The sequence below is a fragment of the Dermacentor andersoni genome, chromosome 5, assembly GCF_023375885.2.
Source record: "Dermacentor andersoni chromosome 5, qqDerAnde1_hic_scaffold, whole genome shotgun sequence".
Lineage (NCBI taxonomy): Eukaryota > Metazoa > Arthropoda > Arachnida > Ixodida > Ixodidae > Dermacentor > Dermacentor andersoni.
The window spans coordinates 173,900,206-173,926,343 of NC_092818.1; the positions used below are offsets into that span (position 1 = coordinate 173,900,206).

General features: G+C 44.6%; 1 protein-coding gene and 1 pseudogene across 3 annotated transcripts in view; one reads left to right on the top strand and one right to left on the bottom strand.

Moving 5' to 3' along the window:
• The window catches only part of LOC126531630 (nephrin-like), a 372,938-nt gene that overhangs the window by 108,379 nt on the left and 238,421 nt on the right, over positions 1-26,138 (bottom strand). For all 3 annotated transcript variants that reach the window (XM_050179245.2, XM_055071313.1, XM_055071315.2), the window contains exon 4: positions 11,868-11,924. The gene's annotated coding sequence lies outside the window, so the exon portion shown is untranslated. The remainder of the gene's footprint in view (positions 1-11,867; positions 11,925-26,138) is intronic.
• Positions 15,551-15,730, top strand: LOC126532501 (U2 spliceosomal RNA; annotated as a pseudogene).

Consider the following 26,138-nt stretch of genomic DNA (forward strand, 5'->3'; position numbering starts at 1 on the left):
GCAAGTATTTTGGCGTGATTTATTCTACAATTACGGAGAACGGAGACGTATACGGAGATGTATACGGAGACGGAGACGTATTACGGAGACGTATACGCGCATGTGTCGAGACTCACTATAGTGTGTGGTGCAACCTATACTCGCGTTTTCTTTTTGTTTATACCAGTGCGTCCAAGACAATATGTCAACTTCGAGAAGAACCGTAAACTGGGTGAGGTATTTCTAGTTTCAACGACTCTTTTCATAGCTTTGTCCATCGTGTTGTGGCTTTCTTTTTTCCCGTGTCAGTTTAGCACTACCTTGCCACCATATGGGATTCATTTGCTTTTTTTTTATTATTTATGTTGCCAGAGCGTTGCTGCTGTTCGAAATTTGACAGGTCCCCTCTTCTTCATCTGTACACCGTGTTATCCTCATCCCGCTCCACGCGAGCACAAACCCCGCAAATATCACAAATCTGTACTGCGGCAGGCCGCAAGGTGGAGAAAAAAACATGAAAAGGAAAATTTGTGATCTACCGGCAGTAGAGAAAGCTACTATGAAAATCCTTACGGGCTTCCGAGAAAATAAAGCTTCGCAGGGAAGAAAAATTCCCACTGGTCCGTGTATACAAGCTTTGAAGGATTTAACTTTGAGAGCATTCATGACGTCAACGAAGTTTTGCACATGTGGCTTGGTGCACAATGAAAATGATCTTTCTGTTCAGATGCGGTGGAGCGGCACGTGCACTGGTGGTAGAGATTCTATGGAAGCAAATGAAATAGCGCCACAAGCACGTAGTCACTTCTGTTTGCATACGTTAATAAACATACGCAAAATTGGGGCCTAAGTATTTTTAATGTCCTCTTATTGCCCAGGCTATATGGTTTATAAATGCACATATCTGTTCTGTGTCTGTTATTTCCCAATCAACTTGATTTTCTTTTATAAATGATGTAGACCTTAGAAAAGTCTTTTGTGAATGTCTACCTTTGCTCCTCGACATCAATGTAGCCTATACTGACGCTGCAAATAAAGATTCTTCGCATTCTACGTTGCATATACATTGTATCCTTTTCAGTATATGAAATAAAGCGCAGTGAAGGTTTCGAAAACCAAGGGACGCTGTGTCTATCCCGAATAGAACGAGTAAAGATAAAGACAGACGTGCGATGCGCTTTATTTTCCAGAAGTGAATCTGTAAGACCCTGACGCTGGGGCGTAAATTTCTTTTTGTTCCTTGTTCGACATTCCTGGGAATTTACCGGAATATTCTTGTTGCCCTTCACTTCTGTACAATAAATAGACCATTCCCCAGAGACGACATACATATTCGTAAGGCACAGATAGAACGTTACATAAAAGGGCTCCTGTTACAGTAACCAAGATATTGTTGACAAGCTCTCAGAAACACCTCACAAAAGCCGGCGGGTGCAAAGATTCCGTCCACATATCACAATATTTGTTTTGTTTATTACGAATGTGAGATTCTTCGCCGATGATATTTTGCTAGCCTTAATATGATTTTTTAATGGTATGAGAACATGTAGTTAAAGAAGCAAAGATCGAAAACACTAAACAGAAAACAACAACAGAAGGCAACAGCCAACAGCCAGCAGAAAATACTTTCATAGTGATTCATACTGCTCGCTTCTTTGTAATCTTTGTCCGCACTGGCAACAGTAAAATTACAAACATTTTACTGTAGGAATTCTGCAGAATGTGCTTCTATACTCTATCCACTGCAGCCTGTGGCTCGTGTTAACTTGCGTACCTTCCAAGGTAGGTTTTAATGGGCACAGGTGTGTTAACTAGTGATGGCCAACTACAGCACGTGTGTCAGCAAGCATGAAAAAAAAATTTTGACATCGACCTTTCAAGCTCGTCTTGAAATGAAGCCATTAAAAGCTCAAGGCTGTACGGTGCTACGAATTTTGAATAAGCTAAAACAAAAAAAATTGTTCACCTCATAGCTCCACTCATTCTGTGAATCGGACTTCGTATAGGCAGTCAGAGGTGGTCGAAAAAGAAAAAATAATATGTGCCTATTGTGTAGCGGAAACCTATTCAATGTTCTCTAACGTTATTACAGACTAATGATTGCTATCTCTAAGATGATACCTTAAAGGTCTTGGGACGTGTGCGTTTAGTGAAGCGTGACACGTACAGTTATGTGGGTATATTTTTTTCAGATTGTGTGAAGTATTTGGGCCCAAGGAAGCAATAATTAAAATATATGATGCGGTACTATTGGAACGCATATCATTTATCCTATATCTTAGAAAGCTCTTCCGAGCAAGTGCACGAGAAAAGAATTGAGGACAAGTGCAAGCATTGCTACGGCAGTGTTCACTAAATCAAGTGAGGAGAATGCGCAGGGTGAAAGGAACGAATCTGCTCGGTGATGTCGTCAAGGGACACGAATATACCACGAAAACATTTGGAACCTTCAAATTTTATTATAAAGCTGAAAGGTGGACGCGATCTTATCCGAGGCAAGTAGAGAAAACATAAGCCTCACTACAGGCCCAGCTTACGTATCAGGGGCTTCTCTCTCTTTTCGCCGAGAATGTCAGTTGCCAAAGTGCGCAACAAAACGTGCGCGCAAGAGTCTAAGCTTACAGTATATCCATCTTGCAAGTCAGTAAAAGCGTTTGTCGTCCGTGAAATGGTATTTCCAGCAAGTGGCAGGCAGGAGAAGAAAAAGAAAGCGAGAAGCGACGTTTAGCAGGAAAAATAAAGGCAACAAGGGAAGTGAGCGGGAAGGGATGTTCAACACACAACGCAACCTGGCAAATCACGGGAGCACTCAAATGGAGCGTCGCTCTAGTGCAGCAACATTGACGCCCGCCTCTTTCAGCACTGCTGTTACAAGACTGTTTCTGGGAACGTTTCAAGCGAACGCCTCTGCAGATCCCGCAGAACACGGCTTGGTCGCCATTGTTTACAGACCTCTCAAGAACAGAGAGTCCTGCTACGTTGAAGCGTTTGCTAAGATAGAAAAAAATTGGAAAGGAACACGCCAAGCGATAAAAGCTGCGCAGAGTGTTGTGGAGTCTCCGGGAAAAGCGACGAAAGATGAGCCCCGGAAGTGTGGCCGTGTCCAAAACACGAAACAAGGAAGCGAAGGCTTCGCCCTCGAATGAAGTCCATATAAAGCATCTTCTCACTGCATTCGCTACAGCGAATGGCTTCATACTTGTTTGAGTTTCTCTCTTTTTCGCTTCTCCACTGTCCACCTGCTGCAGCACTCCTCGTACGAAGCCCTACATTGTACGAGTGGCCCCGGCGCGAAACTGAACGGCAAGCTTTCCGGTGACATTGGCGCCATTAGCGCCATCTGGATCGCATTTCCAATACAGAACTGTTCGCTCTGAGAGCGAGGCACTCACCAAAATTTTATTTATTCTTTCTTCGTTTGCCTTACGGTTGGGAGATAAAAAGCTTCGTTCTAACATTACTTGCTTGTATCACTTCCAGACTGGTGGGGCGAGTGATATGGAAGCTGAGCAAGCGAGAGAAAGGTTCTCGTAAATTCTGTTATAGAGGAATATGCGTAGTAACGCAGTCACTACCGAACATTCCAAAATCAACTATGCTACACTTCACACAGAATGGACACAATATGAACGGCACAGATCTGGCTCCCACAGAACGGGCACAAAGCGCACACAATATGATCTTACCCAAAGGCCTCGTTTGGTCAGCCTCACATGCACAATTTCATCGTGATAAAGGTTATTAGATCTAATAAACTTGTGGGGCAGTGATCGTTACAAAGCCGTTTTCTCTCATAAAAAGAGTTTCTAGCAGAGCAGCTTAAATTTCGGTGTGCATAAGATGGCCTGCTAGGCGTAATACAAATAAAAAACTCTGACCTATATTCGAAACCGTTAACCATTTCATGTCTAACGCAACTTCCTATAGGTGCCGCGTCATCATACTCATATTTGTTTTTCTTTTTTCAGAATGAGTATAAATAATGTTTGGCTTTCTCGGCTTCCCGAAGAACTATCGCCAGAGGCGTAGGGCAGAGAATGTGTGTCTCCGTTGAAATACTATCTGTCCTGCTCTGTTACTAATAGTTTGCTGCGCAGATATTGAGGTAGAAAATAAGTAGATACTCCATTTATCTATGTTATATGAAGCTATATGAATTGCAACTTCTGGCATCCACCAATAAAATACACAGGAACACAAAGCAGGCAAGAGAAGACAGCGCTAGTGTCACGTCTACTTTTTTCTTGTCTCCATCTTTTCGCCCAACAAATCATGGATTTGCTCCAGCTCGCCCAGTACTTCATTCATCTCATACGTATAGGGACGGTAACCAGACATCTTTTATAATTAACCTCCCTACCTCCTCTATATATCTCTATTGCGTATTCAATCGATTGCAGTTCTTGCAGTGATTTGCAGAAACTTATTTTCGTGACTACAGACACGGTGTGCTAGTAATATTGAACTATGTTTGGAATTGTATAATTACTCGAGTGTCTCTAAATAAAAAAAGCGCAGATTTGTTGCAGATTCACTGAACACCGACTCTAGGCTCTTAGCGATGCCATTGAATGCAGGAAACCCTTCTTCGAAAGTATTCGTCCCATGCGCAAAGGCAGAAAGTACGAGAACGCGTAGCAGAGAAAAATATGCATTTTTACTTCAATAACCCTGACAGAATACATGTGCAATCTCCTAAGCACAAATTTAGAGTTACGTTCACATGCAACAAGTTTCTTGGATTTATTACCTTTCTTCACTGCTATAGTGTCCACTGATGCTTAATGAATCGGGTAAGCACTAATCCCAATCCACCCTCACGGAGAGAAGAATATAATTTGCTGCTTGCCCCTATACATGAGTAAATGTTATGAGGCCTCTATGCCATAAAGGGCAGACGGTCTGATTCTTTATGACCACTCAAAACTATTTGCCCCGCGATTGGGTCGGCCAGTAAGACAAGAGAAATTTCTCAGTAGCAGTCAAGCTTCAAAGGGAAAAGGGACACGACTACTCAAACGAGAGGGCTTCTCTTTCTTTAATATTTCCGCCATGAAGCTTCTTTTATCATTTGCCTTGTGGAATTGCTCCGTTGTTCTTTTTGTTCGCTTTTTGATTAGTGATCTACCGAATCCAATCGCGTTCTAACCTGATGGTTGGAAAAACCATCTATTGGTCTTAAACGAACATATAATATCCTAGCGCCAACGGAATGCAAATGGGGAAAAAAAGCGAAACGGAGTGAGGAAAAAAGCTTGCAAGGAGACAAGGCTTAGTACTGGAATGGAATTGTTTCAATCGCGAAAAGAGAGGTATAAATACACTGTCTAGTTTGTTGATAAAGCGGGGGGAGGGGGGGAGCGCGCTCTAGATTGGAAAATGCACCAACTTCAACAGCTCGTATGGATGAGGGCACAGTACACCGACATCCATTATAAGAAACGATTGCTTACAAGCACTTTCTTTTGCATTGCTTCATCTTGCTTCTCAAATGAGACTGAATCGTAGTGTACAGTGAGTGAGTGAGTGAGTGAGTGAGTGAGTGAGTGAGTGAGTGAGTGAGTGAGTGAGTGAGTGAGTGAGTGAGTGAGTGAGTGAGTGAGTGAGTGAGTGAGTGAGTGAGTGAGTGAGTGAGTGAGTGAGTGAGTTAGCGAGTGTACAGAAAGTACCTTAATAGTTACGCGTTTTCTCGATTCGCGTATTCTCCATCATGAAGGAAGAATATTGCACGCCAAAGCGAAACGAGACCTATGAGCGCTAGAGCTTCAGAACTCGGCATCGGCGTGACGGGGAACCGTTCGAACAGTTGCTACGCGATGTCCAACTGAAAGCTCACAGCTGTACTTTCGGAGACTTGAAGGAATCAATGGTTCGAGACCAGCGGAACGGCAGACAAGAAGCTCCGGACGCGGCTTCTACGGGAGAACGATTTCACGCTGGATAAAGCAGTAGAACACTGCAAAGCGGCACAGTTAGCTGCTAGCCAAAACCAAGCATGGGAAAAGGACGACGCAAAGCTAAATGCCGTGCGAAAAAAGCAAGCCCAGCAAGAAGGTGCCGCAAAAAAATATATTCGCCAGTGCCTCTACTGCAACCAAAGTCACGAGCCGAGGAAATGCCCAGCTTGTGGCAGAACGTGCGGCGTATGTCAGAAAAGAAAGCACTTCGCAGTGTGCTGCAGAACAAAAAAAATGCCTTCAAGAAGTTCACTGTCCACCGCAGACTGAAGCGGAATCAGACGACGAATTCCAGATTTTGGCCGTGAGCATAAACGATGTTACGAGGGACCAAGACTGGACAATCACAACAACACTGTCTAATCGCTCCATACGGATGACAATCCACACGGGGGCACAAGCCAACTTGCTTCCTCAAGCCCTTTTTCTCAAGGTGAGCGAAGGAAGGCGTCTTACACCATCTTCCACGCTGCTGACGAGCTACGGGGGAGGAGCGATAAGGTACTTTGGAACTGTGACGCTGCCACTTCGCATCGGCAAAATTGCAGAATTGACTGATTTCTTTGTGGTCAAGAAAGGAAAGCAAGCGCTACTAGGCCTTCAGGCTTGCGAATGTTTCGGAGTAGTTTCAAGGGTACAAACGATTCAAAGGCTTGCTGATTTGAAGCCGCAAGTTTTCGGCGAGTTTCCGCAGCTGTTCGAAGGCCTAGGTTGCATAAAAGAAACCTACAGCCTCGAGCTGAATGAAGGAGCAAACCCAGTGTCACTGCCCTCACGCAGAATTCCGCATGCGCTTGGTGAGCCACTGCGCCAAGAGCTGACCCACATAGAACGTCAAGGAATGATCCAAAAAATGCAAGGGGCCGCTGAGTGGGTAAGTCCCCTTGTCATCGTCCAAAAAAAAGGCCGTTTGCGTGTTTGCATGGACCCCACGCACGTAACCCAGTGCTTGGAGCACGATCATTATCAGCTGCCGTCCAGGGAAGAAATCGATTCCGAGCTTGCAAATGCAAAGGTATTCAGCAAACCAGATGCGAACTGTGGTTTTCATCAAATGCCCTTGGATGAAAAAACTTAAAAATCTGCACTTTTGCCACGCCGTTCGGAAAGTACCGCTTTTTAAGGCTGCCCTTCGGGATAAGCATCACGAGCCAAGTGTTCCAGAAAGCGATGGGCAACATTTTTGACGGTCTAGACGGTACCCGCGTCTACATCGACGACATACTCGTGTGGGGCGCAACGCAACAGGAACATGATAAGCGCCTACGAGCAGCACTACTGGCAGCAAAATCAGCAGGATTAACGCTCAACCGTGGAAAGTGTGTCTTCGGCACGGACGAAGTAAAGTTCTTAGGCGACGTCATCTCGGCAGGCGGAATCAAGCCAGATGGAAGGTTAGTTAAGTATGTAGTGGAATTGCCACTTCCAACTTCAAAACAAGGTGTTAAAGAACTACTGGGCGCAGCAAACTACTTTGGAAGGTTCATTCCAAACCTGTCTGAGAAGACGAAGAATCTGTGAGCCCTATTAAAACACAAATGCATGCTCGAATGGTCAGGCGGCCATGACAACGAATGGAAAAAACTGTGCGAAACGTTGTCAACTGCACCTGTGCTTGCCATTTTCGATCCATCAAAGCAGCGCTTCTTTCTGCGCCTCATGCCGTTCAACATTTCTTTGCAGTACGTCCCAGGGAAAAGACTTTGCTCTGGCCGATGCTCTTTAAAGAATCAGATGCGACAGCAATGAGCGGCCTCAGAGTGAGCTAGAAGGTGTGGCCATCCATGCCGTGGCTGTCCTCTCCAGGCTCGTCAGTGCCACAGCAGCCAAGCGGATAGCGAAAGAAACTAATTAAGACGAGGAGCCTAGGCAAGTCACCGAAGCGCTTCGAGGTGGCCGCCGCGTAATAGGACAGCTAGCTCCCGTTGAAGCAGAGCTATATTATGTTGAAGGCATACTGTTGCGTGGTTCTAGAGTTATCATTCCGAAGTCCCTACTAAAGGAAATGCTGCAGCGCCTACATGAGGGTCACTTGGGTGTCGGAAAATGCAAGGCAATGGCGAGGGTACTGATGTATTGGCCTCATATGGCGGCAGAACTAACCGAGCAGGCTTCTAGGTGGCCAACCTGCCGCCGTTTTGCTTACAGGCAGCCAAGTGAACCGCTCATACACAGAAATTGTTCCGCGTTTTCATGAGCTAGGGTCGGCGTGGACTTGTTCGAGCATGCTGGAAAAAACTACCTTACAGTCTACGATGCCTATTCTAACTACCCCGAATTAGAGCCGCTTCCTCAGACTACCAGCCATTGTGTAACAGAAAAGCTGCCCTTGATAGTTGCACGCCACGGCATTCCACTTGAAGTATGTATGGACGGCGGACCACAGTTTTCATCACAGGAATTTCGGGCTTTTGCAAGACAATGTGAATTTACCCACGCTGTTTCTGGCCCCGGTTTTCCGCGCTCAAACGGATTGGCAGAGAAAGGAGTGAACGTGGTAAAACGTCTCCTCAATAAGGCGGCATATGCGAATAAAAACTTTTGAATCGGGCTGATCAATTACAGGAGAGCACCACTCGAAAGCGTAAAATCCCCATGCCAGCTTCTCATGGGCAGGAGGATGAGAGGAAGGCAACCTGACTTCGCAGACCATAGGGCACCAGAGGTTAAAAAGCACACGCAAGCCCACCCTCAGAGACGTCCACTTCAAGAGTTGGGCGAACGTGATACCGTTAGGCTGCTGGACAAGACCGGGTGAAACACGAAGGCCGTCGTAGAAAAAGCCGTCGCCCCTCGCTCATACATGATCTGTATGGAATACGGCGTAAGCTTCGTCGCAATCGGCAACATCTGCTCCAAAGAAACGGTTCAAACCATCACTGCAAACCATTCTTGACTGTACGGACGACAGTGCTGACATCTGTGCTTCTCTTCCAGGCCTCGTGGCACCACAGGAGTCATAAGGCAACTGGAGCCCCACGTGTGAAGACGTAATCCCTGCTGTACACACACCTCAAGGGATCCCTGCGGCAGGGCAGCAAGGTCCTCTGGCAAACACGAATGTCGAACTGGGCTTCGCCAGAGCACCCGTTTAAGAAAATAGCCCACTCGCCTCGCATATGAGAAGGACTTTTAGCAAATTGCTTAATTCAATCAGAACTATTTTATGTTGCCTGGTTTTTTTTTTTTCTGTTGTTAGAGGGCGAAAGATGTATCTGGCCTGGCAACCAGGGTACTCAAAATTGGCAACCCTGCTGTGTAAGCTTGTTAGCCGGGAGGCTCATAGGAAGGCGCAAGCATGCAATAAAGTTTTTCGTTACTCTTAAGTAACGACAGTTAAACTCGACAGTTGGCTGTGTCGGCGTACTATCTTGATCAACACACTGCTCTTATAGGGAAAGCTTGAAGAGGACTACGCAAATTCTTATTAGCCGCGCTTATCAAATGTGCGTGATTGTATTAAAACTGCTTTGTTTCTATATTAATTATCAAAGGTGTCAAAAGACCAGGAAAAATCAGGACGAGGACATGAAAGACACCATACGGGCGCACTCAGTTCTCGTGTGGTATCTTTCTTCTCTCCGTCGTGGCCATTTGCATATCAAAGGTTCTGCCCAGGTGTCAGATTTCATATTGCGTGTAAATTTTTCTTTACAGTGGAGCTGTATATGGCTAGGGTAGAACAGAATCTTTTCCGTGTCCGCACAAAACTATCATCATGAATGGCTCATACACCCCTAGGCGCACATACACCCGTAAGCAAGCAAAGATGCAATGGCTCAAAGTCCCGTAAGGCAGAGGCTACAATTACTCATCAAAGTGAAGCGAATAGGGCTTACATTCTTTCTAATCATAAATACAATTACCAAATACAAATACCTTTATTTCAACATCAGGGATGTTAGGGGTGCACCCAAAAAGCCTGACTGGCTTGACAGAGGGGCGCACCCCCGTACATAAAAACCGGCAGCAACAGAACACGGACAGAACAATAAAAAAAAAGACAACATGCAGAACAGCATGTGGAAAACTCATCATCAAAGGCTCATAACCTCTTAGCAATGACTCATACCACCGTATGCAAGCAAAAAGATTGCGTGCGGTAGTTGCGATGATACTACCTTTGTAGTAGTTGTCGGTGATTTCAATGTGGATGTGTCGGGACCGAAGAGGGAATGGTTAGCGAATTTCATTTTGTAGAGATTTCGCTTCGAATGCCACACTGATCCGACCCAACCATCGACCCAGCGGCGTACGTGCATCGATTTGAGATTATCAAAGAATACGTCTGCAATTGCCAGTATGCCTATCAGTGTATATCATAGCGACCACAAAGCCATTGTGACCGTCTCTACAAAGTGACAATGAGGGATGAAATAGTCTTTGACACAATTTTTTCTGCCACGACGTTTACAGCTTCTGTAGTCATCCAGCTTCGCAGGGCGGAATGGCCTTGATTTTTTTCACATGGTGTGTAAAATTTTTAACTAGCTAAGAAGCCAAGTTTACGATATGTGTAGATATAGAGGAACCTCTTTGAAAATGATGACGTTTGAAATACAAACGGAAGCGTCACGAAAAACGCAAAAATAGCTTTTCTTTTTTAGACTGAAACAAAAAAAAAATTCACCGACGATTCCGATGCTCCCTAATGCGAATTTTGAGCATAGCTGTATACGTGTTTTGATTTCGCGATAGATTGCCTATCGCCTTTAATCTGTCTCGTGCGACGCACTGCAAGGAGAGCTATGTTTGGCGCGACTGCCTCGCTGAGCAGAAGATCGCGAGAGGCGACGCGTGGGTGATGCGTAAGCGCGATTCAGAGCAACCGCCCCAGACAGACCTCCGCTCATGTAGCACTTTGTTTCCATGCAGACGACGCGGGCTACTCTGGCGCCATCTCATAAAAACCGTCGCCGCAAAGCCCCTCTTGCACGGCACCACGCTGTTCTTCTCACGCCTTTCGTCATACCCTCCTCCTCAGCTTTCCGCCTCATGACTTCGCAACACCCTCCTCCTCCGCTTTCCTCCTCGTGCTGTCTTCGCTATCACCGTCTTTCACCTGCCACTGCGCTCCGCATTCGCTTTCACCCTTCGCGGTATTCGTTCGGTTACGAGGGCAACGCTGACGCTTACCGCAGGTGTGGGCGCCTCAGAGCCGCGCTCTAAAATGTCGGCATTACCACTCCTCAGAAGGGACACGCGACCTAGTGCTTGGCCATTCGGCATTAGCTCCGAGATTGCAGCGACGCACCCATTTAATCTCGGAGGCCACGCTACTGCCTTGCACAAACACTGTGTCCACTGTGGGGTGCCACGACGAGCATAGCCGCCGTCATGAAGCTCAGAACTACCGCGTGCTCTGATATCTGTGGTTCTTCAGGCATGACGATGCAAACAACCCCGAGCGCGCGGCGCCCCACAACGCCCTAAAAAATCTCGCGCTGGGACTTGTGTCATAGATGCCCGCATCGTCTGTCTAGTGCTGTTTAAATGCTGCTGACACAGAAACTATACAATAATCAGCATTGTCACATGGTCAACATTGGTTTAGTGTTGTGTGTACTACTCATTTATAACAAATTTAGCCAAACTGTAATTTCATTGCAGTTGGCCGTTAACTATCGAGCCTGTTTTATGCAATTCGTTTTTGTTTTGTTTTTCATTTCTCAATACTTACGTAGGACAGCACAAGCTTTTAGGTCTTATGATAGCGTGACGAAAATTCTTACTATTAACAAAGTGAATGTAAGCCGTAGTCTTAAACTGCACCAAACCTAAACATTAAGAAACGCAAGTATTGAGAAATATTAAGGTCAATCTCCAATTTGCTAAAAGACTTTGCAAAAGAGAAGTCGCCTTCCCGACATTTGTGCACTCTGGAATAGGCGCGCAGGCAACCACCAAAAGAAAAAAAGGAGATAAACTCACAGGTCAAGTCAGTCCTGAAGAAGTCGCTGCAGTCGGGAATGAACATCATGACGGCACCTGAAAAAGCAAAACAATTATTTTACGAATTTCAGTTTTATGGATTCTAGTCCTGATGATGGACACATCATCAGCTTGTCAAAAAAAGAAGTTTAAAGACGCAACAAATGAGTCTATTATATATATATATATATATATATATATATATATATATATATATATATATATATATATATATATATATATATTTCTGCGTTCTTTTTCTTCTTGAGTCGCACCTATTGATATTCTCAAGCAGCCGAAACAATATTATAACCTTGTGGTGACGGTCAAGAACACCGTAACAAAGTGTGAATAAAACGAACTCTATATTAGACAAACTTGTGCCCCTAAAAGCAAGTTACATTCAACGCACAAGGAAAACGGAGAACACAGTCGGCGATCGTTGAAAATTTGATGTTCTGCTCAACTGCGTCGGCTTTTATACATGACTCGTCGAAGGTTCCAGCGTCATCGCTGGTGCCCGCGAGTCTTCCAGAAAGTTCTACACAATTCGTGTCGCACATACAGTCTGATTACACAAGGTTCGGCGAGAACATACGCAACAGATGTAATCAACGGTAACATTCGAGTAAATTCCAAATAATGCCGGCGCGTCTTGCTGAGTGATAACATTTGGTTGTTATCGGGTTAAATGCTGTCGCCGGAATAAATAAGTACACGTGGAAGTATTGTGTTGCCTCAGAGCACAGTCGTGAGGAAGTGCGTCCCTCCCCTTGCGCGCCATAATGTTCGGGCTAAAGTGTGAGCAGTAATAGAGGAATACTTGCAGGAAATAGAAGGAAATGTAAGTCTAGAGAAGACATCACTCAGAAGTCTTGATTTTCTCTAAATAACCAAATTGGGGGATTATGTCGAAATATTAAGGGCATAAAAACGTAGAGGAACAACTACAATTGCAGTAAAGCATTCTAACGGATGCAGCTCCTTAGTCGCCATGGCACACGCGAGTCCCCTTTGACATAGCGAAACAAAGCCACTGAATTGCTTGCGATGAAAGGAAATTGAAAATAAAGTTCTATTTCAGAACAATAAAACATCAAAGGAATAACAGAGAGAGAGAGAAGGGAAGACAGAAAGGCCGGGAAGTTAACTAGACTGAGTCCAGTTTGCTACCCTACACGTGGGGAGGGGAACGGGGAGTGAAAGAGGGAGAGAAAGGAATAACAGAAAGTGAGTTTTGCTTATAGGGCTCTTGTAAACATCCGGTCAACTACACAATGGCGTTGTGCTGCTCTTCCAAAGAGGATTTCCCGTGTCCCGTTATCATAAACATGGTGCAAACAATGTTTCGTAAATGAAGCACCCATTGTCAATAGCGCCGTGCTTATAAAAAAAAAAAAGAGAAGCGCACGCACATCGAAGAGACGCCTCCGCGCTTCGTACTTCGAAGATTTGCACTGCCGTCACCACCATCGAGAGGCGGCCTCATTAATTATTCAATCAGTTTGATTTTCTTCCGAGTCGTTTCCTGAATTCCGTGTTCCTTTGGATCTCGCGGAAAATTTCGTTACCGCAAACGTCTACTGGCACGCGAATCGCCTTTTTCTTTCCTTCATTGGCTGCAAGAAAGTCAAAAGGATTTGTTTTCATGTTTTGTATCCGCACATGAATCAACCCCCCCCCCCCCCCCCCCCCCATAACAAGCTCTTATACTGAAATCTACGCGTAAAGCCACTAATCTTATTTTGCCTTCCGGTGCTTTCGGTACTGCAATTTTGACAATTTACAGGTGAAGTCGCAACTGAAAAGGATATTACAGGGGATAAAAATGTAAAACTTACAGAAGTTTTACACTTACAGACTTCTGACTGTAAGACTGTAACTCCGAAAACAAATAATAGGCCAACGCACAGCCAGGAATAAAAAAGAAACTATGTCTAGCAACAGCGCTATTTACAATAAATGAACTATTTATTCTTTGAGCCAAAGATTAACTACTCGCATTTATTGAATCATAACAATCCGTATGGAACACCGTGCGGTAGGAATAAATAGTGGGATAATAAAGAAGAACGATGGCTACGCATCGAAGCAGGGATTTTCTTGTGTTCTGTATTATAGAAAAAGCAATTAAGAGTACTTTTCAGACACCGGCGCGAAATGTACAGTACTCCTTAATCTAGCGAGCCGCCTGAACGTGAACCTAATGTTCACTGCAGACCAGTCCTACGCCAGCCCAATGGCTCCGATTTCCGGATCTCACAAAGCCGCAAAGATAAGGTGTATACAAAGGCACTATCGATTCCTTCTTGCCTTCTCCCTCGCATGCCTCTCTTCTCTCATGAGAGTCAAAAATACGATGCGCACGATGATTCGCAAGCCGCCATGATCCATCTTTGATGACGTCATCTGTTCTCTGATTTAATTTATAATGGCTTAGCGACTCGCGGAATGCAGAGTTGGCAAAAAAAAAACAACAACAAGAAACTCAATTCACGCACCTTAAGTCTCGGGTTCATTCTTGCGCATGGTTTCGAAACTTAGAAGATAAACAGGTTGCGCTCGGAGAACAGTGAGCAAGGCATAGCTACTTTATTATGTGTAGGTGGGCTGCATGCGCGCAGTTCCACGTGGTGTGCGGGTGCCTGCATATATCTCGAGACATCATTTCGGAGACTGCATTTAGAAGATTACATCGTAGCTCCTTGGCGACGTTTGCATTTGCTCTCTTAAAACCATTGCCGGGATCATCTCCAGAAACAAACTGAGTGCACTTAATTTGCGAGGCGAAAAGTTGGGATCTAAAACGGGGATGGTAACAAACTGGAGAGGGGGGGGAGGGGTGCTAGCAGAAGCCACCGAAAATGTTTGAAAAGGAAAACGAGTGCGAGCCGGAAAGCAGATTGGAGTTGGGAGCTGTTTGCGCATGAGGTGAGCCTACTTATTCAGCACGTGCCTGAAATGAGTTAAAAGATTTTCAAAATAAATGGTCTTCGGGATGCCGGAAGACCGAGTCGGGGTCCTGCGGTGAAATCCATGCAATGCGCAGGGATTGTTTTCTCTAGGCCAACCCTCTCCCCCCCCCCCTCGTCCACTAGCTTCACACCACCCGACTTCCGTTCTCCTAAACTTTTGCATGTATGCGCTGGAACGCATCTGCGCCACCAACGCCATCTCGCGGCCTCTTTTTCACAACGGAAATAAGATCCGCGGTACTCTCAGCGAGGAAGCTGCATTGCACGCACCAATGGCCGGCGCTTTGAGCCAAGGCGCTGCCGCATGCGGAGGATTTTCCATACTGGTCGCTCATTTCCGTCCAGTGAACGAAATAAGTGTTCGCTTTCTTTAAGAGAGATAGAGAGAGAGGCAAAACTGAAGAAAAGGAAGAGAAGAAAAAAAAATCATCAGCCATTCCACTCGGTGAAAGTGGATGACCAGCGGAGCTGTTTAGCATACGACACAGAGGTGACACAGAGTTTTGAACATAGGTACGGACTCATTTATCTTGATATTCATATACATTCGCGTGGACCATCTATGGGACTGCCGCCCCGAAGAGCCGGGGGAACCTAGACGCGCTTGACGTTTCGACCGGACCACCGCGACGGGAGAGTGGAAGGAAAGGAAAGGAGATACGAAAGCACCTGGAACGCCGCCCAAGAGAGGGCGGCGTGAACGTAGGCATGGCCGACGCGAGTCGAAGTGCAGCGTCTGGGCTTATCAGCTTAATGTCTGATAGGGGTTCTATTTGGAGCCGAGATATTAAACTTATTTTCGCAAGCTGGCGGAGTGCTTGAAGCCTCCATCACCTCCGCCGTGGGTGGGCCAGGTATTGCACTATCTTCGGCATCGGCCCACAATTTTTGGTCTACGGACATCGACCCGCCGGAACCTAGCCATATACAGCTTCGCTGTAAAAAGTGGGGCGTGTCAGCATTTTTTCCCGAATGAGAGAGAATCGTTTAATGACAACGGTATTGTGATAATTAGAAAATTTTGCTTATTGCTAGGAACAATGTTAGATCAGATACAAGATTTGCATGCATATCTAGCAGAGCATGATGCAACATAAGAGTATATCGTTGTTGAAATACAACTGCAAGTGGGACTGCTCTGTAATCTTGATATTACTTTCTGTGCAAATTTCGTGTCTAGTGACGTACAGTGCGCTTTTTACAACTTTGTTTTAACTGTGCGTTAGTTCGTTCGGACATTTATTTTAATTTTATTTCATGATTCGATCTCGTATTTTTGCTCGTTTGTTTGAGCCGCCCTATCATTGCTATTGTACTATTTGCTTAAGACAGGAGTAGCGGGCATCACTCTTGACCCCAACCTCTCGTATACTCACATATAATAATATACGACAGAGAGAGACTGACGAAAGGACAGCTGAAATAATTATTTGCCAACTGCGGATAGAGGGAAAGAAAGTAAGACGAGGAAAAGCAGGGAACTCAACCAGATGAGCGTCTGTTTTGCTACCCTACACTGGGAGTAAAGAAAAGGAGGAATAGAACAAGAAAAAGAGGGCAAAAATTAACGCTGCATGTATACAGTGGGACGTACAGCAGGAACCCAGTCGGACGTTGAGGTCTATGTTCTTCAAGAACTGCCGCGGCGCTAGAATAACTTTCTGCGTCATCGTTGGATGCGGCTAGTGCGCAGAAACTTTTGTATCAAAAGATTTCTTATTTGAGTCCAGTCCCCTCAGTGCGCTCCGTAAAAAGATGCGCTGTACGTCGCATTGAGGGCAAGTGCACAACAGGTGTTGATAGTATTTTGTTGTTGTTTTCAGAATGGCAGCTGTCGCACATTGGTGCCAACTGGAGGTAATTTACGAGGCCTGATTAGGGCCTGTTTCAGGCAAGTACATCGCCCGTGAATTTGTAGTTGGCATGAAAATTCAGGAAAAATTTAACCAAAAGTTTCTAGGAAAGGTGAATCAACGTTTTGATGGGAGACACATCTTTATGAAATCGAAAAAGAAGTTTTTCGAGATATATAAATATTTCGCGAAACACGCCACGGTATATTTTCAAGGCACATGAGCGTAGCTTAACCTTAACACTGAGCATAGCCTTAAGCAGCGGTTTTGACAGCAGCCATGATGCATGCAAAATAAGAAGAATAAACTGTCCAAGACGCACTAAGATCTCCAGACTACTATGGACTTATGAATGTGTCAGTGGTTAAATCCTTTGGCAGTGTGGCTGTAGTACTCTTTGAGTACGTTGTAGTACAGAAACTAACAAGGCACTCAAGAACAAAATTAGCCCTCCAAAGCAACAATAGTCCTATCACTGAACATATTACATTGTGGTACGTTCATAAGAAGTCAACAAACATTGACACCAAGGACAACATAGGGGAAATTACTTGTGCTTAATGAATGAACTAAGGAAACGACAAACTAATGCAAATTAAAGTGGATGAAAAAACAGCTTGCCGCAGGTGGGAACTGAACCCACAACCTTCGCATTTCGCGTGCGATGCTCTACCAATTGAGCCACAGCGGCGCCGTCTCCCCATCCACTTTCTTGGGTATTTATGTGCCCTAGTAGAACCCTGGGAGTGTTAGCCAGCGCCACCACTCACAGACCTTGACGGCGGACGTGGAACGTCCTTTTTGCCGCAGGCGTCATGAGAACGTGATCTTTTTGGGTGAAGGCAACTGGTCAATAAACCCACACATGCTACTTGAAGGCATCAATGTTGCCGGATTCGAGACCCTCGTTATGTAATAAACAAGAAGAAAGGAGGTTAACCGAGGGGCCCGATTTTTATTAGCCATTTCATAAGAAGTCAACAAACATTGACACCAAGGACAACATAGGGGAAATTACTTGTGCTTAATAAATGAAATAACACACACACGCGCACACACACGCACGCACACACCGACACACACACACACACACACACACATACACACACACACAGGCACACACACACACACGTACGCACACACACACGTACGCACACGCGCACGCACGCGCGCCCATGTGCACGAATCGCAGTATGCTGCAGGTTTTCTCAACCCCCGCTGTCCAACAGCACGATCTAACGATGCGGTATCTTCCGGCGCGCTGCGAGCGCGCTCCTGCGGCGACTGCTTCGAAGCGAACGCTGTGCGGCGGGCTTCCCAAGGAATGCGAAAGAGAAAGTTTCGCCCGGGAAGCGGGTGGCCGCTGAATCTTTTAGCGCGGGTCGTTTTCTCGCGCCGTGTAGCTTACTTACAGCATGGCAAGGCGTAATAGATCGCGCGCCATCAGGAGCCAAGGCTGTGGGCGCAGAGCTGGTCGATTCGCCCTCGCCTCGTCGCTTTACTTTCGCCTTCTTATCACCACACGCAGGCACAACGCCAAAAGGAAAGAAGGCGTCAAGCAAGAACTTGGCACTGGGACGTGCGATCATTTTGGGCGGTTTCTTTGTTTTAGGAGTCGAAGAAGCAATAAAAGTGGTGCTTTCGCCGAAGCTTGCTCTCTTCGGCAGCGGTTTCATTTGACAGCAGCAACGAAAGACAATAAAGCTTCTCTCGAAGAATGAGAAGAAAGAAAGAGACTCGTAGCATTTCCGCGTATTGCCATTTTCTTTTAAGAAATTTACAGTGCTGGGGGCCTTATAACGTAAAAATATTCAAATCTGTTTTATTCCGATCACCTGACGTCCTATTTACGTAACCGCCGGGGCAAGGATCGGGCGGTAACCTGCAGCGTTATTTGAACTGCCCAATCAAACACTCTACTCATTCATAGGAGGTCATTAATAGTAAGAGCGCAATCTTCAGTGATCTTTTAGAAAGGTGCAGTAATTTTGCAGAATATTCTCAAATTTGTCTCCCTCCGTAAGAGAGTCAACAACATTTTGTTGCACATTAAATTAAGTTCACCTTAGTGGACCGTCAATTCAGACAACCTACTTGCCTGCAGGAACTTATGTTTTTCTTTAGTAAGTCATATTTGAAATGGGAAGTAAAATATTACATAAGTAAAAGGAAAATTGCGATAATTAGTTTTACCTTTACCTGCTAAAACATAGAGTGAAAAAAAACAACAAAAAGATCTGAACAACTCGCTCTCATCGTTAGAGAGTTGTGGTGTTTAGCTGTAAGTGTTCTCACGCTCAAAGTTTTAGCGATGCACTACCAACAAGTAGAGGCATCGCATACAAGGTTTCACCCAACGTCACACTTGTATATTTTAGAATAATAGCAATCCTATAATTTAGGATAATATACCAGTATTACGGCTTTTAGAAAAATTTGTTAATGCAGCTGCCTTCTAACTTATCTCGTGTGGCGCATTACATGGTTAATATGCGCACGTTCCATACGCAACCTCTAGAGAGAAGAAAGGGGGTTAACCAAGGGGCCCGATTTTTAATAATTAGATCTTAAGAATCCAACAAACAATGACACCAAGGAAAACATAGGGTAAATTACTTGTACTTACTAACTGAAATAAAGAATTGGTAAATTAATGGAAATGAAAATGAATGAAAAACCAACTTGCCGCATGTGGGGAACGATCCAACGTCTTCGCATTACGCGTGTGATGAGCTCAATTGGTAGAGCATCGCACGCGCAATGCGAAGACGTGGGATCGTTCCCACCTGCAGCAAGTTGTTTTTTCATCAACTTTCATTTCCATTAATTTGCCAGTTGTTTACTTGAGTTCGCAAGTACAAGTAATTACCCCATGTTTTCCCTAGTGTTATTATTTGTTGGTTTCTTATGAGGTGCAACCTCTAGAGAGTTACACAATGATTACAGAACCAGGCAGAAAATTTAACGCTTATATCCTGCCACTACTGGCATTTCGATAAATTTTTGTACGTATTACTTAATCATAAAGCTTGCACAGCAGAAGAAACTTAAATAATGTAAGAATACTGAATAGCAGTTAGCACTATACGAAGATTTACTTGAATAAAACGAGCGCCCCTAATTTGCGGTGTAATTTCTATTGTTCTGAAGCCGCTATCAATCAATGATAATTAAGCGAATATCGAAGCCTATGTCTCTATTATAGAAGTCACATTACCTCGGCGTTGCTCTTTTATGCGGCAAAACATTCTTTATTTAGTGGGTTGGTTTAGATTGTGGAAGAAAGCGCGATCTCTTCATTTATCGATTTATTAATTCATATCGCTGATGTACACGAGGTAACTAGAACAGGGGTATTTTGTGCTTGTATTCTTCTAACGTTCATTCCGTGGAACACAATCGTTCTATCACAACATACAAATGCTCGTAGCACTTGATGACATGTGTCCTGGCAACCATTACTTCACAAAATTCAAGTGGATGCAGTGTATTATGGATCAATCACTTCCAAAACTGCCCGTTGGTTAGAAATGTTCGTTGGTAAGAAAAACCAGAAATTACTGTCACGAAAGGAAGGACATACATTCCGCTACCGTGATTAAGTTACATAGTCTTCGAATATATTGATTCATATATATGTGTGCATGTGCACGAATGACTTTGTAATGAGGTTGCGTTAGCTATACATCTTAAAGCCCTTGAGATAAAAAACCCCTGATTTGAGCCCAGGTGACTAGTGCTTCCCAGCGTGCGTTTTCAGATGCCTGCTCGAGAGCCGATGGAGAGAGAGAGAGAGAAAGAGAGGGAACGCAAGGACAGGAAAGGCAGGGAAGTCAATCAGAAGAGCATCCGGTTTGCTACCATACACTTGGGGTAGGGGAAAGGGGAATAAAAAGAGAGAAAGGGAGAGAGTAAGCACTGAGTGCGTGTGGGCGGGACACTATGCACAGGGACACTATAAACTATACACAGGACACTATAAAAAGAGCCGACGGACATGGATACTTTTCGAATAACAAGAATAACATAAAATATGAAACGCCGTAAAATTCACGACTGCAGTGAATATGGCGATCGAATACGGTTTTTCAAATATGCCACTGAAATCTTTCACGCGACATACAGCTGCTCCTTTCGTGGTTCAGGCGAACAATCTGAGAAAAGCATCCCAAAGCTTACTGCAAACGCTCTATGCATCTTGCACTCACTAATCAAGGTTGAAGGAAGACTTGAATCTCTGCCCTCGTGCATGTTTACATTTATTTCGTGTTTTTTCTGTATATGTGGTTAAAAGTAAGAGGCAACAAGTCCCAGCCCTAATGCCAGGAGCTTCGAAGTGTTGGGCAACTAACGGCCTTCCTCGCAAAAAGATTCCGCAACGTCTTCCTAATGAAGGTTAACCCTATTCCAAGAGCCGCGTTCGCCTCCAAAGGTGCGCGCTTGATAAAAGGCTAGGCTATCCGCGGCCCCAGCGAGCGATTACTGTGCGGTGCAGTCTCCGGCGGCGCAGACTGTCTAATGAGCGCGTCCTTAGTTTATTAGGCGGCTCGGGGCTTCGCTAATGAGCGAGATGTCTGGAAAATTCTGTCAGGAATACACGCGCTAAAAGTTGTCTAGCGGGCATATGGCAACACTGCCGAGGCGGTTGCGAAGAGCACCCACTCTGTTTTCTTGCATTATTCGAGTGCCCCGGAAAAGTCGTTAGTACGACCAGGGGAATATATCAGCGCTCGCTCGTTTGGCTTACGAACAAGCGAGCGAGATTATGTGGCGAGATTACATAGATCCTACAATTGCAGTGGAGGCAATCCTCCCCAGGTGAGGACAGTATGGAAAATAGAAACAGAAGAAATGTATTTTAAGTCTGCATACGATACAAAAATAGACGCAAGAAAAAAGAAAGCTTCAGACACTTAGTCAGACACTAGATTACTGTCTCACAATTACCGAGGATTCCAGAACCCGTGATTGAGACGGGCATTATGCCTTCCTAACTACATCTTATAACGATACTTTATTTAGGAGAGCCGCACTCTATAACTATTACCTCCTACACCCGAGCCATAGTATGCAAAATTCTTGAAGAATAATTTAATTTCGGTGAAGAATAATTTAATTTCGGCGATAACAGCAGTTTGTATACTTCCATCGGCGCTCTCATTCTTGTTCTAGGCCCTTTTACCGAGTTTATCGCGCTGCATTCAGCGCCTAGCAAAACAATATGTCCCACAAAAGATCAGTTACGTCAAAAGTAGGTCAAGCTAACTATGTACACCTGCATTCTGCTTATAACACTTCATTGTCAATTCATAGTGTACACAAGGCTGCGCTATATTGGTCGTCGTTTATACAATCGGTCATTGCACGCCAAATCAACCAGTGGTTTTTCGAGTATCACAGATATAGCTGAAAAACTTCCGCAAGTGCAAAATTCGGTCTGCACGTTTATTTTTGTTGCAAAAACTTTTCTAGCCTTCTGGCGATAATATAATTTCTTGCTTAGCTGAGCTAGAACGCATCAATCAACATTTTTTTTTCCAGAGGCACATTGTATGATCCAGCCGTTCAAATGGTGTGTATGGCAAGGCGAGGAAGTGGTGTGGATGCAAAAATTTATTTTTTCAAATATTTGCATACTTCGAGTGCTTTTCGCACTCCCGAAAGCGAGTAAAATTACGAAGTTTGAATTTTTTTTTCGGAATGCAGGAAAGCCCATAAGGTACCAATTAAATATAAAGGTAGCCAGGTTGGCATAGCATAACTGAAAAATATTTGAGCTTTTGAAGGTTTAGCCAATTGCCTAAAACAAAAAAGTTTTTCTTTCCTTCAAGAAGTTTCATGTTCAAAGTTAAAAAAAGAAACAGCCGTGGTGGTCTGTGTAAAAATATACGCAATAAATCTTGAAATAGTTCTACATATCTGTTATGCATGTGGGAAGTTACAATAAAGTATTATTTTTAGACGAAAGCTTATTTTTTGACTGTTTGCGTCAGCCCCTTCATTTCTCAGAGGTGCATCCCACCTTGCCGGCCTGGGATGGAGACGACAAAGAAAAATTATACTATGAACGAATTTGCTGCCTTCGTCTGCAATGCAGATGACCGAGAAATGGCGTTACGGTCTGCGTTTTACTCCCAAGAGACGCGCACTCTAACGCAATTCGGCGTGCGCTTGGTGTGCTCCAGAAGAACCATACACCCATTGCACATGGAATATCACGACGGAGTAATTTCGTCAGGGAGTCCTGCAGAGTCCATAGGTACGGTTCATGCAGTTTACAAATATGAATATTAGCATTTAAGTCGCACGCAAATCTAGAAAGAACACTGATATAATTCACATAAGAATTTTAAAAGATATGTCGCGCTGCAATGCACTGTGACATACCGATATGCATTGCCAAAACATGCATTGCGCCATATATATAGGGAGCCCACAGACTGTCATCAGATGTTACAAGTGCAAAACACCTTCCTAATTGCAAATGAAAGCCTACGTGAGGGTAAACAAGGTCTTTTGGTGTTGCGTGTTACCACGGTTCCGCAGCCTGAACATGTCTGGCAATGAAATTTATGTGTGCCCTGCTAGGGGGGGGGGGGCGGGGGAGTGATGTGCTCAGATGTGGTTGAAGTCCACGTTTCGTATTCATGGAAAAAAATTATGAGGCTAGGTTGTATCGCTCGATGTCTCCTCTCTTCGTATTGATAAAAAGAGCCCGTCACAATTTGTAGTGCAGTTGACCATTATATTAACAATCTCTTCTTCCTAGACGGCAAGGCTTCACATATTTATGCTGTCTCCACGATCCACGTATGAACATTTCAAACAATAATGTTTCGCGTTTATGAAACACCTTCTTGTAACTTCTCACATGCATAGCAGACACTTAGGGTTATCTAATGATGTATCACACAAATTTTTAGGTCGGCCACCAAAGCAACCTTTTGAGCATGGATACGAAACTTTCTGCATAAGAAAAAAAATTAGATTTTTTTAGGAGATATGCTGAACCTCCAAAGCTTCAAATATTTTAGCTATACTATGTCAACCGGGCTACTATTCTATATTTAATTTGTTTCTCATTTATTTTTCTGCCTTCCAAGGAAAACTTCAAAGTCTGCAATTATACCCGCTTTTGCAGGTGCCAAAATTATTCAAGGTGTTAAAATAGTTGAAAAATTGGCTATTTTGGCAATTGCACCAATTCATTGTGTTGCTATAGACACCATCTTAATGTCTCCATCATAAAGCGTGCGTTTGAAAAAAAATGTAGACTGGTGCCTTCTAGCTTAGCTGTGCAAGCACAAGAAAATTTCGCAACAATGCTGGACCAAACTAGGCAAGAAAAATAAACGTTCAGAATGAGTTTCTAACTTTCTAACCAACAGATAGAGTTAATTAAGGCACTCGCGTTGTAATCTGCTAAGGGTAATGCGGGAGTCCGTTAATATGGCAATCCTCGATGCGGTTAATTCCTCTTGCACGCATTGAGGATGGATGAGGTACTTGAAATGAACGTCATACTAGAGTCGACGGGCAGAGAAAAAGCAGCAGCAGCATAATTCAGAAATACCAGCAGTGTTCACAAATTATGCCGCCATTGTTTCCATGCGAGAAAACACGTGATAAACCAGACGATGGGAGAGCACTTGACCATTCGATATGCGGTGCAGGCGCTCAATATGATACAGAGCTTGCAGCCTCAAAGGTAAGTGATGCGCTTCAGAGAGTAATGCAACAGATTGTGCCTCATGAGATAATCAAAGCATTAGTCGGAGGGCAACGCGATGCTCTCGTTCAAGTTGGGCCATCAAACTACGTGCAACGTTCAGGACTGGTAACGCATACATCAAGTCATATACTACAGATTACTGATACACCTGCAAAGTCATTGTTTGGTCGTAGCCGGCACTTCTAGCGGTCAAGGCGGCCAAATACTTAAGGAGGTATAGCCATTTCCGTCGTTTAAGCTTAACGGCAGGAGGCCAAGAGTTGCGATTCTCAAATTAAGAGCAAATCACGGTGTTGTCACATCCATCTTTTCGGCATTTTGTCAAGGTACAGTCGGCTCATTGTTCGACGATAGCGTTGTTTAGGATGACATGCTTTTGCAGCCAATTAGTAGGTGATATCTGCAGGCCAACTTCATTTAAGTACTCCACGTTCAGAGCTCTTTGCGAGCTTGCACGAAGCCACGGACCAAAGTGGGAAGGGCCGCTTATCCACACAGAATTATCTACTGCATAAGTAGTTATGCCCACAGGGAAGTCAATGTCCCGAGGCAAACGACTTAGAAGAGTGGCGAGTACGGTGTTAGACAGAAGCGGCGATAATAGGCTGCCCCGTGGGACTTCGCACTTCACAGTGCGGGATTTACTTGTTATTCCTCCGACATGCACTTTCATAAGACGCTCCGATAGAAAATCATGCACGGAGCGGAGCAAATGACCCTAAATTACCGCGCTTGCAAGAGCGAAAGTAATCGCCTTATGCGGAACTGAGTCGAAACCTTGCTGTATGTCTAGGAAGAGCATGTAGGCGGAGTGCTTGTTTCATCTAGCAAATTCAAGCTCGAAGACAAGGTCTGAAATGCTCTGCAGAACTGAACGGCGGCAACGAAAGCCACTCATGACATCAGGGAAAAAGCACAGCCTCTCCAGCATGACATCTAGTAGAAACAAGATCATTAGCTCCATTAGCTTAAAGTCACTTGAAGTTTGGGGTATTTGCAGCTAGGACTTGAGGTATGTAGCAGGGCGGCCAGGCTTTAAAATCGGCATTACCACGGACGATTTAAATACTACAGGGATTACACAGGTTCTCTACACTTCATTATTTCCCTCCAAATACGGTCATGGAAACTCTTATCAATGTTCCGCAATGCTTGGTACATCACACCATCTTCACTAGCGGTAGTGTGGCGTTTGGAGAGGCTCAGCATGTGACGCAGCTCCTCAAAAGTGAAGCCTGACTTGTCCATCTGGCAGGCTGAACCATAGGAAGCAGGTATGGTACTCTGACTTCTCAAGGAAAGAAGGTCGCCTTACAAAGGAGAGACTAAAAGGTCTGCAAATGCCTCCGCTACAATCTTTGATCACTGGCCAGTGGCTATGCACAATGCAGCCGTAGGGGTCTTGCAGATTTAGGGAGTGCGGAGAGCCTTCAGTATGCACCTAGGTTCCGAACGGGAAAATGCGCAGGAGTACCATTAAGTTAATTAAGCTGACCTTGGTTAAACGCGGCATTCAGTGCAGAGAAACCATTAGTAATGGTAGTATTAATAGTAAGAGAAAATAAACGAGGAGGAGCACGCTAAGCTCGAGCTGGCGTATACATCAGCGTCCAGCCATGTGCGACGGCACGTCCGCTAAACTAACGTCACGCTTCGTAAGCATTGCACCACCGTATATATATATATATATATATAAATATCCTATTGAAAT